At 41.4% G+C, this 9,892-nt stretch overlaps 1 long non-coding RNA gene across 3 annotated transcripts in view; it reads left to right on the top strand.

The window, feature by feature from the left end:
* The first annotated feature begins 6,300 nt into the window (after window positions 1-6,300).
* Window positions 6,301-9,892, top strand: part of LOC148146491 (uncharacterized) — a 43,822-nt gene continuing 40,230 nt past the window's right edge. For all 3 annotated transcript variants that reach the window (XR_015760840.1, XR_015760839.1, XR_015760841.1), the window contains exons 1-2: window positions 6,301-6,408; window positions 9,111-9,193. This is a non-coding gene — a long non-coding RNA (uncharacterized LOC148146491). The remainder of the gene's footprint in view (window positions 6,409-9,110; window positions 9,194-9,892) is intronic.

Here is a 9,892-nt window from a genome sequence, read left to right as displayed (position 1 = left end):
CATGCTCTGTGGAACTCTCCATTGAACTAGGGTTGATCCCCTGGCTTGATGTTAATGGTTGAGTGTGGGTTATACCAGGCCATGAGATTTCAGATTGGGCTGGAGTACAGTTCTGCTGCTGTTTTTGGCCCACAGTGAGGGGGAAGTTGCAGGGTCAAGAGGGCTGTTTGTGTTGTATTTTCCAGTGCATTGGTAGATGTAATGTGGTCCATCAAGTTTCATTCCTTTGTTGAGACTGTGCAGTGATTAATACAGTGAGTGATTTGGTGGGAGTGTTGAGTGTTGTCAGGAATGCAACTTTTAAAATAAAGTTTTGTGATTTACACATGAAAGAAATGAAACTATCATGGTATTCAAACAGATGAAAGACTCAACAGACAATCAAGGTATTTTTCAATGGAAATTTTCAGTTACATCACACTATAAATTTTTGCTATACATTCTGTGCCTTATAACTGTGCCCTCCACAATCACCTGATGAAGGAGCGGCGCTCCGATAGCTAGTGTACTTCCAATTACACCTGGTGGACTATAACCTGGTGTTGTGTGATTCTTAGAATATTACAGCACTAATACCAGGGCTGCATGTAAACAGGCTCAGTCCAGTTAATCAATACATTCGGAAGGATTTCCTCCAAGTTTGATGACACAATATTAGTCAAAACCGTCACCTCCAACCTGCAATGTTGTTATTAACAAAAACTTCAGGCTGACACAAAGCTCCCCACCCCACTGCAATGTGGTAACTGGGCCCGGCCCAGGAACTGGAACTGGGACATTTGTGGACTGTGATCTCAAAGGAAGGGAGCAAACACAATTCTGACAGATTAGTCCTCAAGGATGAGTAGCAAGTTTGAGACAAGGCAGGTGGGATGCCATCTTGCACTTACCTTAATTGCATTTCTTATTTACAGTCGTGTTTTGCAAAGTATAAAGAACTGTGTTTTTTTTCATGGTTGGGGAGTTTTATCCTTGTTGATCACAATTGCTGCCTCTCGCTCCTCAAGTCAAATCATAGGATGTATAATAAAACAATAAACGGCAGGTGCTGGAGATCTGAACCCCAGAAACAAAGTGCTGGAGAAACTTAGCAGTTCTGAGGGCTTCGGTGAAGAGAAAAAATGTTACATTTCAACTTCACTGACTCTTCATCTGAAAGGACAAAAGGTCATGAGACTTTGAACTTACAATGTTTTATTCCCCTCAGATATGCTGCTGGACCTGCGGTTCTCCAACATTGTGCTTTTTATATTGAACTTTATTTACAAAACAGATCGGAAAAATACTAATCTGCAAAAGTGAAAAGTTCATTGTAAACATGAGCATTGTGTCTACACTTGAGTTACAGAAGCACACCTCAGTTTAAAAACAAGATTTAACTCAAAGTGACATTCCATCTCAAAATTAGCCGAGTTACACCAGTAATAAAGCTCATCAACCCAATGAGGCACTTCAGCACAACATCCTGCAGTGTTGCACACAGCCACCTTTACCAAAGAATGATCACATGTCACAAAATTGAAGGCCAAGAGCATGTCTCTTTAAAGGAACTGAAGTCAAACTCAATTTTTGGAAGGATTTTTATTAAACCTGATTGAACATTTAACTCTCAGAGCATAATTTTTGCTTTTTTTAAACGAAGTTTCTGGGAAAGATCCCACATCTTACTAAAGGTTCAGTTCAGTCTGATACATAGAGCCAAAGGTCAAATAAACATCACACTTTCCATTCACTTCTACAAATTGTTTGTAAAATCATGTTACATTAAAGAACTGGACAATAAATGTCATTGTATGCAATAAGAGTGAAGCCTGTGACAGCAGATTTAGTTTTGGAAGGCAGTGTGTGTGCTTTCTAAATTCTGGGAGCACTTTGGGAAACTGCTCCCAGATGGTGATAGTGAGCATATCTGGATTGCACCGTTGAGATTTGGGAATCCTTGGGAGACAATATGTGGTTTCAGTAGTACTTGGCTTGTGTTGGTGTACAGTAAGCAATTCAAAAAGTTACTTATGCATTGTTGGTGACTACCCGAATGGTATTTAAATCTGCCAGGTTTCCTTTAATAGTGTGAATGCATCTATTGTAAATATTTGGAATATTTCAGAACTGCCCAGTGCTTGGCAAATTCAGGGGGGACAAAAATCACATTTGAGTAATTTGAAATTAAGAATCCAAGAGGACTTAACCACTGAAGTATTCAATTCAAATAGTTAAATGGAGTGCTCACATTTAAAATACCTGTTATCCATAGGAATGGATGGACTGACAGAATTGGGACCAAATTCCTAGCTGGGGCATGTGAAATGTGCTTTGATAAAGTCACCTGCATTTACCAACAATAATTTGGCAAGCTCGGAAATTTAAAAAACAGTCGGGTCCCAAGCTCTGTGAAAAAAATAACAATGTTCAGGTTTATTGCATACACTCTGAAACACGTGTTCCTTCTACAGATCCTGCAAGTTTCCCCAATGAGCATAGTCCATCCAAATGATGTTGCTAACTTTGGCCAACTCATTTCTTTCCTCGCCTCTATAACCTGAAGAGTGACCAGAAGCAATTACTCCACATATGTGGTAACATTACTGACGAGGATTTTTTCCTTCAGCATTGACTTCCATATATTCAGTGCCCAGAGCAGATAAAAAGCTTGTTACCTTTTATAGAGCAATGATTCAGTGGAAGTAAAATGCTAACCTTTTCTTGCTTAATAATCAAGCTGCCTAAATTGTAAAATGAACACTTCTTAATAGTTCACTAGATCATAACGAAATATTTTGTGCAAAACAAATCACATGATACATAGTTATTCAGATAACAAAACAAGTTTGTTCATTGAAGAACCCAGAGGAAAAGGTCATGAAACAATGTGAGTTTGATATACCTCAATCATCATTTCAAGTGCATTCTCTGCATAAATTCTCCTTTTCTCCTTGAAGTATTTAATGTCTTGAATAATTGAGAGAATGAAGTCACAGTTGTACAACACACAATCAGACCCTTCAGTCCAACTTGTCCATGCTGATCAGATATCCAAAATTAATCTAGTCCTATTTGCCAGCATTTGTTCCATATCCATCTTAAACCCTTTCTACTGATTATCAGTTTATTTTTCTTTATCAGCATATGAAATACTGACATTTTTTCTCCCAACATTGGTTAAAGAAATCATTCATTCAAGTTAGTTTTGTAATCTTTCACAAAGAAACAAGTGAGAACAACATATAGCTGAGTGCAAAACAAAATACTGCAGCTGCGCGATATCTGGGAACACGCTAAAGGTGAGGCACTGATACTGCACAAGTTTGTCAGCACGGTTTCAATTACTGACAATAATTTAGTAATGTCTTAACTATGTGAAGGCTAAGGTAAATGTGAGATATCTGAATTTCATGAATTGGTTCCTATTGCACTTTCATCAACAAAAAATATTCTTGGTTTAATCTACTCAAAGAAGAAAGTGATGACCAAAGAAGCTGGACATCAGAATCGAAAAGTGTCATGCTGGAAAAGCACAGCAAGTCAGACCGCATCCGAGAAGCAGGAGAGTTAATGTTTCGGGCATAATCCCTTCAGGAAACACAGGCTTCAGAAAAATAACTGGCATAGACTTATGCCAATACATACGTAGAAGGGTCAGAACATGTTACTATCAGATTAGAGATTAATTTCAGATTTGGTACCATTCAGTGCAACATTTCAGTATGATATTTCTATATGTACCTAAAAGAGAAGTTGTCTAAAATTACAAGCTCTAGAATGATTATAGGATTAAACCTGAAATAAAGCTGGTGAACAAGAATGGCAAAGTAAAATCCCATCAGTATCGCCTTGGGCAGTGTCAAGTAAGAATTTGAGAGCAGAGTTGCCACTTTGGTGTAATCTTCAGTCTGGCCAAATTGCAGCAAAAAGCTGTTCAATTTTATCTGCAAATTATTGAATGCAAAATCCTCCTTGCACAATAATGAGGCAGCATTTTGGGATGTCATTTTTAAAATATATTATTTTCAAAGTTACTCACAATTAAGAGCGATCATTCGGTGCTGTCTGCATAACACAGTATGAAAAGGAATTAACAGAAAAAAAACATTATAACCCAAATTCAGAGTCACAAATTCATTGATTATTGCATGGGTCCAGCATTTATAAGTAATCTATTTTTAAAAATAAATACAGATACATTTACTAACTATATTGGAGTACAATCAAGTTTCTTACTGAACAGTGACAGGATTGGACAGAGTCCGCATGGATTTAAGAGAGGGGAATCATACTTAGCAAATCTACTGAAAAAACCTACAGAGTCGAATATTAAAGTAAGAAATTGCAGGACATTTAGAAAAGTTTATCATTATACATAGACTGGGGTTTGTGAAAGAGAAACTATATTTGACAAATTTGCGACAGTTCATTGAGGAGATAACAAGCAGGGCTGATAAAGGGTAATCCAATGATGTTCTGTGTTTGGATTTTAAAAATGCAAATGATAAGGTGCTACATAAAAGTTAATTGCACAATTTAGGAGCTCATGGTATCGGGGTAATGTATTAGCATGGATTGGGGATTGGTTAAGCACACTGGCTGTTGCTGAGTCCTCACTTGCAGTGCTGTATACAATGATAGCTCCCATATTCAATAAAGGATAAACCACATCGGAGACCATTCAAAAAAGATTCACTTAGCTGCTTCGAGGACGAAAGGGTTGACCTATCAAGAATAGATAAGCAGGGGTGATCTTACGGAAACAAGATTCTGAGGAGCTTGAAAGGGTAGATGTTGACTAGATCTAGCACTAGTGAAGTCTCAAATCAGGGGACATTACATAAGGGAACATTCATTTTAGAAAAAGTAAAGATTTTTTTTCTCTCAGTGAATGGCTAGAATTTTCTCGCCCAAACAATTGTGAAAGTTAAGTGTGGGAGGGGAATGGTTGGCTTACTCTTCAGAGGGTTGTTCTGGCTTGTTGGGCTGAAGGGCCTGTTTCCACATAGTAGGGAATCTATGATACTATCTCAAATTATTTTAAAAGAGGGCAGATAGATTTTTGAAATATTGAGCAGTTGAGGGCTATGTGGATCAAGCATAAAAGAGGTGTTGAGGTCTAGGTTGGCCAAGCCATGATCTGATAGAATGGGGGAACAAGCTGAAGGGAATGAATGCCCTACTCCTGCTCCGATTCCTTGAGGCTCCATTTCATGTTTTTTTTGTTTCCAAAGAAGAGCGTGATACAATGTGCTAAAGATCTCAGATGTTGTGAAAAAGTGGTGTTTATGTACTGATTCAGATGGCATTGGTTCATCAATCACAGCTATACAGTCATGAGTAGGAAGGCAATCCCCTCCATGAATAAAGGAAATCTACTGCAGAGCTCACACAAAGGGAATCCTTACCCTCAGTAAACTCTCCCATCACATTACCCAACATATCAGCTAAAGCAGGACACACTGCACATGCTCTAGCCAACAAAGGGACTCCGGGTGATTGATGTCAGCACCGGACCAATGAAAGGACGGTGGGCGGAGCTGGATGACCTAACGGGCGGTTGGTCCTCCAACCAATCAACGTGAATGAAGGGCGGAGCTAAACTAAACCATGTGATCACTCGCGCGCGGCGCAGAGTCGCTGTAATGAATGTTCGGGAAGTTATGGAGAGAAAGGATACGGTAAGGAAAGAAATAAACAGGGAAACGGGAGAAAAACTGTGTTGCTATGAGCGGAGAGGTTTTACAAACAAATTGTGCACGTCGGAAAACACAAATTTGAACGTCCTAGTCCCGTGTTTGCAGTAAATGGGGAATTGCCTCAGTGCGGCTGCAGGCCTGAGTGAGCGCCGCCATCTTTATTCGGGACAACGATTCACTGGACACGTGCGGAGCCGCCATCTTTGTAGGGGGCAAGGTGCAGCCAGGCGCATGTGCAGCCTTTCTCCAGTATAGAGTCTTTGGGATCATAGCAGCCAATACTGTTCTGATTCACCTCTGGGCTCCCTCATGGCCACTTTGTCAATGTCTAGCTTCCTCAGTCTCGAACCATGGGTCTATTTTTGGTCTGTTTACTACTGTATTATTATTTTATTGACCCTTTGCAAATGAGTTTTTCACTGCGGCCCAGCCCCTGACTATGTGCTGCTCGATTATCAGATTACTTTTTTCTTGAATATTTTTGACAGTCAAGAATTCTTTTTTCCAACAAGCAAGTGTATTTTCCTTCCATTTCTGACCTATCAAATTCTGCACCATTTTCATTCCCTGTAATCCATTTTGCATTCCCTGAAACATCAACTGTGTTTCTCCTTCCACAGATACCAGTGATTAATGCCAAAGCCCTGTTGCTTGTGGAGAGGGTGATGTTTGACTTACTTGTACAGCTGCAGTTTGTGTGGTGAAGGTGCTCCTACAATGTGGTTGGGTAAGAGACATTATAGATTATTCATTACAGCAACAGTGATGATTTGAAAATAATGTCAAATCAACAACAGTTTGTATTTTTATTATCATGCTTATAATTTCACAAAAATACTATTGAGAACTTTAGACATAAGGCCAGAGTTGGAGATATTAGGTCAGGTGACCAAAAGCAGGTTTTGAGGGATGTCTTAAAGGTGGAAAGCAGACCTGTGAGATTTTGGTTGCGAATTTCAGACAATGCTGCTTCAGCAACTGTAGAAACAGCCACACAGATGAAGTAATGAATTAACAAATGGTTGGGAGTCTCAAAGAAAATGGGTTTTCGAGGTCTCAAAGTGTGTGTGGTGCAGGGAGCTAGGGATTATCACAGCCAGGAATTAAATCAAGTGTGAGAAATTTAAATTGAGGGATATTGGCCACATGCTGGCAGGTGAGACTAGATTGGGTTGGGATATCTGGTTGGCATGGATGGATTGGACCGAAGGGTCTGTTTCCATGCTGTACATCTCTATGACTCTGTGTTGTTGCTTATGAATAGGAGACTTTTGATGAATCAACAAGCAGATATTTAGATGTTCTTGAGATTACAGGGAGGTTGAATGTGGGAAGCTGGCCAGGGAGTGAATTTGGATAATGAAGTCTAGAGATAACACAAGGTGGATGAAAGTATATGAGCTGAGACAAGGGTGAAATCAGCTAGAAATAGTGATCTTGGAGTGGTACTGAGCTATCACCCTCACCTCACCTCTGGGATTCAGCTGGTTGTCAGGTTGTGAATCAGGGCTGTAACACAATCGGGAGCTGAGTGGCCCTGGTGGAGCCTAAAGTGAGTGTCGCTCAGCTGGCTGTTGCAGAGCAGCTGCTGCTTGATAGCCCTGGTGATGACATCTTCCATCACTTTACTGCTGATCGAGTGTGGACTGATAGAGGGAAATTGCCTGGGCTGGATTGCCCTGTGCTTTTGTGTTGAACATCCCTGGGCAATGTTCCACATTGTCGGTAGATGCCAGTGCTGGAGCGGTACATGGCTTGGTGGGTGGCAAGTTCTGGAGCACAAGCCATCAGTATTATTGCCAGAATATTGGCAGGGCCCGTAACCTTTGCACTACTTAACCATTTCTTGATGTTATTCAAACTGAATCGAACTGGCTTAAAACTCACATCTGTGATGTTAGAAACCACTGGAGAAGGCTGAGATGGATCATCCCACTTTGCAGTTCTGGCTGAAGATTGCTGCAAATGCTGTCATCTTATCTGGTGCATGGATGTGTGAGGCCCCTCCATCAGTAAGGGTGGGGATTTCTGTGATGCTTCCTCCAGTGAGTTGTTTAATTGTCCATCACCGTTCACAACTGGGTGTTGCAGAACTGCAGAGCTCCGATCTGTTCCATTGGATGTAGGATCACTTAGCTCTATTGCTTGCTGCTGATGCTGTTTGATATGCAGGTAGTTCTGTTTGATAGCTTCACCAGATTAGCACTTCATTTTTAGGTATGCCTGGTGCTGCTCATGGTATGCCCTCCTTTCCTGTCCATTGTGATGGGTGAGACCGGGATTTACAAACCCATGAGATTACAGATTGTGCTGGAGTACAGTTCTGCTGCTGTTGATGTCCCACAGTACCTCCATAGATACCCTGTTTGAGATCCTACATCTCTTTGAAGTCTGTCTTATTTAGAACGGTGATAATGCACTCAACACAGTGGAGGTTTTCTCAACTTTAAGGCAAGGCATTGTCTCCAAAAGGAATGTGTGATGGTCGCTCTTACCGATACTGTCATGGCCAGATGTATCTGCAGCTGGTCAATTCATAACAATGAGATCAAGTATGTTTTTCCTTCTTGTTGGTTCCCTCACCACCCGCTGCAGACTCAGTTGAGCAGCTATGTCCTTTAGGACCTGGCCAGCTCAGTCAGTAATTCTGTTGCAGAGCTAGTCTCGATTGTGGACATTGAAATCCTGTACCCAGAGTATGTTTGACACCATTTTGTTGCCTCAGTGCTTCCTCCAAATATTGTTCAACATGAAGGAGAAGTGATTAATCAGCCAAGGGAGGACGGGACGTGGTAATCAGCAGGAGCCATGAGACTCCCAGGGCGAATCCTCCCTGTCTGTACACCACTGTGCCACCACCTCTGTCTGGTCTGGTGGGACAGGACATATCCAGAGATTTTAGGAGAAATTGAAGACTGCAGATGCTGGAGGTCAGAGTCGAGAGTGTGGTGCTGGAAAAGCACACCAGATCAGACTGATGAAGGGCTGAGGCTCAAAACATCGATTCTCCTGCTCCTCTGATGCTGCCTGACTGTTGTGCTTTTCCAGCACCACACTCTCGATATCTAGGATGGTGATGGTGGTGTCTGGTCATTGTCTGTAAGGGATGATTCCGTGAATATGACTATGTCAGGCTGTTCCTTGACTAGTCTGAGGTACAGCTCTCCACATTTTGGCATCAAAAACTAGATGTTAGTGAGGAGGACGTTGCACCATCGAGAGGGCTGATTCTGTGGTTGTAATTTCTGGTGCCTTGTTAGATGCCACATGGTCCATCCAGTTTCATTCCTGTGTTGAGACTTTGCAGTGATTAGTACAGTGAGTAGCTGGATGGGCTGCTGTCAGGTTGGCAGGATTTTTTTTACCATTGACAATGGTTTCATGGAAATCAGGAGATTCCTAATTCCAGTTATTTTTTCGTGAATTCAGATTCTACCATCTGCCAAGATGGGATTCGAACCAGGACTTCAGTCATTTGTTTTAATATTCTGGATAAAAGCTAAATACATCAGGTTTGTTCACTCATTTTAAATATCACTAACCCTGGATTTGTTTCTTGTAAACATTGTCCATCATCCTGTCTCCTCTATCCTCCCCTCCAAAAACATGAGTGAGGAACACATGGAGTTTCTCTGTCACCATGACTGAGATAATCCGATCTGCTGCTTCCCTCCCTCCCACTAGCCCACTGAGCCAAACTGCCTCACGTGGTGTTCCTGGTTTTTGTCCTAAACCGACATCGTTCTCCAGTCTCTTGTTAAGCCTTATCAGAGCTCATCTTTACAATTTACCCAAAGCTTGCTAAATCACAGACTTTCCAACACTCTGTCTCCTCCTCCTCCTCACCGATTCACAGATCTTGTTCCTTGTTCTGTCTGTCTGTCTTTTCTGGTTATGCCCTTCTCTCCCCTTCTTTGAAAAACTTCCTTTTGACCTCCTGGTTTTTGGAAAATCCTGCTCCATTTCCACTCTCTCTTTCCTTTCTGAATTCCTTGCATTTGGTGTCCCTCTAGTATCTATCCTTGCTCTCTCCTGTATCTCACCTACATACTGCCAGGAGTTGACATTGTGAAAAAGCACCATGTTAGGTTTCACATGTACACTGACACTGTCCAGCTCTCCCTCCCCACCATCCCTCTCCATTGTTCCACTGTTACTCAGTTACCAAACTGCTTATCACATTCCCACTACTCGATTAGCTGCAGTTTCCT

This window comes from Chiloscyllium plagiosum, unplaced genomic scaffold (genome assembly GCF_037043375.1).
Source record: "Chiloscyllium plagiosum isolate Xiang-an unplaced genomic scaffold, Cpla_swu_hap1 HiC_scaffold_21, whole genome shotgun sequence".
NCBI lineage: Eukaryota > Metazoa > Chordata > Chondrichthyes > Orectolobiformes > Hemiscylliidae > Chiloscyllium > Chiloscyllium plagiosum.
Note: the sequence above shows the minus strand (reverse complement) of the source record. Positions and strands in the feature narration are given on the sequence as shown.